The sequence below is a fragment of the Trachemys scripta genome, chromosome 1, assembly GCF_013100865.1.
Source record: "Trachemys scripta elegans isolate TJP31775 chromosome 1, CAS_Tse_1.0, whole genome shotgun sequence".
Lineage (NCBI taxonomy): Eukaryota > Metazoa > Chordata > Testudines > Emydidae > Trachemys > Trachemys scripta.
This window is the reverse complement of record NC_048298.1, coordinates 29,986,907-29,992,906: the sequence shown is the minus strand read 5'-3', so window position 1 is coordinate 29,992,906 and position 6,000 is coordinate 29,986,907. Positions and strand designations below refer to the sequence as shown.

The window sequence follows — 6,000 nt, the reverse complement described above, 5'->3', positions numbered from 1 at the left end:
GGGAAAATGGCGGCTCTGCTCCTACCCGACTCTTAGGCTCTGTTTAAGAGCCGGGCTGCCTGAGCGCTACCGGCTTCGGGCAGCCCCCATGCCTCCGGAACCTGCGCCGCCGGAGCCCGGGAGGGGAAGTGCCCTGCTGGGGGCGCAGGGTCCGGAGGCACGGGGGCTACCCGAAGCCAGTAGCGCTGGGGCAGCCCGGCTCTTAAACAGAGCTGAAGAGTCAGGGGAGGAGCAGAGCCGCCATTTTCCCAGACGTGTTCGGCTTTTTGGCAATTCCCCCCGGGACAGGGGTTTGAGTGCTAAAAAGCCGGACATGTCCGGGAAAAAGAGGACGTATGGTAACCCTATCTCAAGTGTATTTTTCCCCATAAACACCAAGAGCCAAATCCTGCCTAGGTCAGCAAACTGCAGATGAACCTTCCTCTGACTACAGGAATCCTGCATACAAGGCAGAATTTCACAGGATAGCCTGTGGGGTGCAGAAGTGTAACTAGCCCGATGCAATGCTACTCAGTTGCACAGGATCAGTGTTCACCCCAGCTGCTGAGCACTGTGGGCTGCAGCATATGCAGCACTGGGGAAGAGAAAGGATCCTGTAACAGGCAGAACATGGCCCCTCAAGGACATGATGCATCAGTCGGCCTGCTAGTCAGCTAGCAGCAATTAAGGGTTAACGGATCTCCCAAAGGCCCTGACCCTATTGTTGCATGGGGAGGAGGCTCCCTTCCATCCTCAAGTGGTGCACCACAAGATAAACCTATGCAAATCATAACATCCTCCAAACTGGACTAAACCCCACTACAGCCAGGGGAGGAACACCAGATATAATAGGGGCGAGCCACTGTGGAGATTAAGCATCTTTGCCAAAGATGTCCAGAATGCAATTTGAATTCAATGTCTTAGTGAGGTAAATGACTAAAATAAAAAAGGATGTGAGGCAATGCTTCACAAGCCTCTGTTATGCACAACCTAATTAAATTGCAAAGTTGATTTACAAGGACTGAGCAGGATTAGATCCAATACCATAGATTTGAAAGTTTCTAGGTCTTGCCAAATAACTGATCTTCAGACAGCCAAGTTATGTCACTACCTACCTGACCACAGGAAAGGGCAAAGAGACAAAAAAAATATTTCTCTGTGAATATGAAAAGCAAAGAACTCGGCAACAACACTATTCAGAAACAGAACTGAATATAGAGAACAACTGAAGGAGGGGCAGGTAATTTAGATCTCCGTTCCAACCATTTTTATATATTCTAATATTTTACAAACCTCCTCTATCCTGAACAATTCCCACAGCATATAGATTGAATATTGAGGAATAACTCAGTTTCTGAAATGCAGACTGCTAAAATTACCATTTAAAAAATGTGATTGATGTGCCTCCTACTCCTCCCTGGGCCTTTTCCATGCTGCATGGCATTCCTCTTTCAGCATCAAGCATTTTAACTCTCCTTCAAACCCCTTCTGAAAAAATCATTAATTTAGTCTTCTTGCTTACTTATTCCTTCTGCACCTATATTATCTACTTCTCTCATCTTGCCCTATTTCTGTTTAACCCTTAGAGTCACTTGCTATACAACGCAACTTATTTTCTCCCTCAGCTCTCTTTCCCTACCCCCACTCTGTTTTACTTCCTGTTACAGAGCCGTCATGTTGCACTACACATGATGGTATTTGCAGAATCAGGCATTTAGACTGTAAACTCTCTGTAGCACTTCTTTTTTAATCTATAAAGCAATAAATATTAATAATGCCACCAGCAACTTCTCCTACTGACCCTGAAATATCAGGTTTAGGTAGGCAAGATATAATTATTCAAGCAAGTATTCTTCCAGGACACTGGGGTTCACACCTGCATTCTTATAAAGACGTACACAAAAGTGCCACAGGAACCAATGTCCACAAGCAGTCAGGCCCTTGCCTTTGAGTCTTATTTGAAATACGACACCATGAGCAGCACAGTGCCATTTTTCATCTTACATCTGTGGGAAGGAGAAAGGATTTTAATTTAGGATTTAAAATTAGTTCTGAATGTCAATATGAATAAGATTAATGCAACCTTGGGTGGTAATTTTTTGATATGACTAACCTACCATCTGCTTGCCACTCACCCCTGCCCACAGCCTGACCGCTCAGAATCAGATTATGAGATGACAGTCCATGGCAGCTTTGGTTGCATCTGGGGGGTAGGGTGGGACAGAGACTGCAATTAATTGCTTCAGACAGATTCATAGGGAGAAGCCATGAACTCCTTTGTTTCAGGCTTGTGCACTTGTAAAATAGTGGACCAAGTACTAGAACTAGGACACATTGAGTAAACGGGCTGGATTGGAGAGATCCTCTTCTCTGTAGCTCCTGAGCTCCTCCTTCAGCCAGGGAGATCCTGGGGTGCACTGGTTTAATCATTGTTCCCACAACTCCCGGCCATATGGAGCTGGGCAGCATGGCACAAGCATAGTACAAGCTTCCTAAATCCACTCCAAATCCAAATTTAAAAAAAAAATCACGTCAGTTCTACCGCAGCTAGGAACTCCCACCCAGAAAAATGGTGAGAGGGGAAGGGCTAACCCACTCTAAGGGGTACCAGCATTCAGATTACAGTAAGTCATATGCCTACTCAACCTCAAATTACTTGCACTTGAACGCAAGGACTGACTAAGTTGATAAAAAGGCCACTGAACCCAATAGAAATGCAGATTTTTTTTTTTTTAAATGGACTCATTTGTGCTTAAACATATTGCAATTAGGAAAGCATGAAATGTCATTTATAGCTGTTCACAAGTAGCAAATGACATGTAATATTACACAGTGGCAAAGTACAGGGTTACATGCTTCCATTCAGTTCTGAACCATGGAAACACCCTGCAATAATATCATCTACTATTGTAAGCATGAATTTTATAGCTGCATGCATGATGCATAAATTAAAAAGGAAACCTGACACCAGACATGCTGGTTATTTACTCCAACACTCTCAAAGCGCTACGCAAACCCAAGTGGGGTTTTTTTTTGGAAGCCGCATGACAATATCATTACAATTTTTGGAGGAAAAAACTTTTTTTTTTTTTTAAAAGCTTGAGCCACTGTATACCCATTTCAACAGTACTAATGTACTTCAGAATTAAATTAAGTGTACTTTGCCACAAAGTGCATCAGGTTGTGGACAGAACACAGAGATGGTCTCCAAAATGCCAGTATTCTAACATCAGCATTTCACTGGTGACATAACTGGCCTCCTGATGACTGCTACAGAAGCTCAAAGAAGCAGAGATTCTAGCCCTGCATTTCTTACTGCAAACACATTCAGGGTTAGGTTATAAGCGTGGAGGATGTAGACAGACAATAACACTATTTTTCTCAAACTGGGGCAGGAAAAGTGTCATTCAAATTGTACCCATACAAAGTAAAGGTTTCTGAACTTATGTACGGCAATAGGTGAGTTAACACAACAGCTACATATATTCTGGATTTCACTCCTCGTTTGAATACACCCAACATTATTTTTGCACGTTAAATTTACTTCAGAGGCATTATTTAAGATTTACATAAAATACACCGACTTCCCTTTCTCCCTGCCCACTAAACACTCCCACACTTGTAAACATATAGCACACTTTATGTAGCTAACATCCTATGCTTGTAAGTATTTTGCCAACAGAAACAAAGGGAAGGATTCTCACACAGGAGATCCTGTCAACAAAACAATGCCGGTCCATGTGTTTTTACGTAAGAAGAGATGTTCCTGGGATGTTAAAAGGTTTCACAACAGATAAAAACATTCTCAAGAGTAGCTACTGTACATGCAACCTACCACTAACTTGGGCAGATTAAAAATAAATAAAACAAGAAGTGCAGCCAACTGGATGTTTTGGAGATGAGTGTTCTGCACTGTCATGCAAAAGAGCAAGATAAGAATCTGTGATGTGGGTCCTAGTCTCATTTGCTAACCTGGCAGATCATTTATGCATCATTCCACTGGCAAAATACCGCAAGCTGCAGCTGCTGTACCAGACCGAGTACATCCCTACAGAAAAGCCTGTATCTGGGTGCCCCCATGTTCTCAAACAGTTCCTTCCCAAATACTGGATGTTGGTGTGGGCACCACAGCTGCAAAATCAAGAACAGTAGAGAAACAGAAGAAAGAAGCCAGGTTTTTGACAAGACGGTCCTCTTAAGCATCCCTTTTCTTGCCGTCACTGAATTCTAGTTGCAACATCTGTATTCGTCTCGGGGAACTTACAGGACCCTCCAAAATTGTAATGTCTGAGCACCTCCCAACCATTTAAAAATAGAAACAACAATCTCCTTCTTCCTACTGTATAGAGCTTGATTAGTTTTGGTTTGTTTGGTTGTTCACATTTGTACGTGAGAGCTGCATTGCGTGTCTGTGCATGAAAATCATTTAAGGTGTTTTAAAATACACTGTGTTACGTGTAACTGATCAAAAAGGAATAAAAAAAAGACACTTAATTCACTCAAATGGAAGGCAGGTTAGAAAAAAAGGCACCTTAAAATAAAGACCCAGCATAAAACATGGAAACTTTCCCAGTGCTGTTGTCTTTTTGGTCTTGCACACATCTGCATGCCTCACAAACAGAGCAGAGGGCAGAACTGGTGAAACAAACAAACCTGGGGGTTCTGACAATTTGGAGAATCTATGTGCAACTTTTGAATTCTGTTTGATATTATGGACTCTATGGGTATGTCTACACTACCCGCCGGATCAGTGGGCAGGAATCGATCCAGCGGGGATCAATTTATCACATCTAGTCTAGACGCGATAAATCGACCCCCAAGCCCTCTCCCTCGCAGACAGAGGGAACGGGGGAGTGGCAGCAGTCAACTTACTGCAGTGAAGATACCACGGTAAGTCGATCTAAGTACGTCGACTTCAGCTAAGTTATGCAACTTCAGTTATGTGAATAACTTAGATCGATCCCTCCCCCTAGCGTAGACCAGGGCTATGTATCTATATCAATCTACAAACTCCATTTTGATTGTAAGGCTGGTCTGTGCTTTCTCTGCCTTTTTACCTCCATCTTGATCTGAAATTCCAACAGGTGGTAACACAAGGATTTCAGTGGTCTTCTATTTAAATGGAGGCACCCTAGTTCAATGAGCTGGCTAGCATCAAGAAGAAACAGTCCACCCAAGATGGGCTGGAAACCAGACAACTGATCGCCTGACTGGGGGTTTGAAGCTGAACAGCATATCACCCGATAAAGGGGTCTGGAAGTCATGGAAGGAAGGAAGGAAGGAAGGAAGGAAGGAAGGCAGGCATCAGCCATTTTACAGAGGGAGAACGAGAAGGAAACTGGCTAGTGGAGTGAGAGCTGACTCCATGTTCCGAGAAGAAGGCATAAGCAAGACCTGGAACCCTGAAAAGACACTAATCCTGACCCCAAAGAACACATGGTGGTGAGGAAACTGAGGCAGGGAATAGTGTTCAAGCATTTGTTTTTATCTAGATCTATATATACACACTTCTTTTGGGGTCTAAAGTGAAGAGCGATTGTTTGCAGAAATCCTTTTGCACAGTCTGTGTCTAAACTTTAACTATCACATATTCCCAAAGGAGTAAACTACGTATCAGTGTCCACAGGACAAAGCTCTGGACAGGAGTGTACTTGAGCTACTGGAGTTTCTTGGGGGGGGGGGGGGGGGCAGTACTGGCCTTGAGAGCTTAGGGTAGCTGGGCCATGGGGCCCCACTTGCAAAAGAGGTATCAGACAGTTTGGCATACAAAATGTGTGCCAGAGAGGCTGGACCAGAGACAGTGCTGGAGCATACCCAGACCAAGGGAAGCTTAAAAATTACATAAGCCCAGCATGTGGGTCCAACTAGAACAGCCTGGTGAGCGTCCAGTAGCAGGAGCTCAACCAGGGCTGTGACAGGGATCATGTTAGCTCATCAACTGAACACAAGCTTCCAGTGAAATGCTGTGGACAAAAGGACTAATGCAATCCTAGCATACACTAGCATATTTTGAGTAAGAGT

At 43.8% G+C, this 6,000-nt stretch overlaps 1 protein-coding gene across 3 annotated transcripts in view; it reads right to left on the bottom strand.

The window, feature by feature from the left end:
• Positions 1-6,000, bottom strand: part of GRAMD4 (GRAM domain containing 4) — a 115,774-nt gene that overhangs the window by 32,416 nt on the left and 77,358 nt on the right. The gene's annotated exons all lie outside the window — the stretch shown is intronic.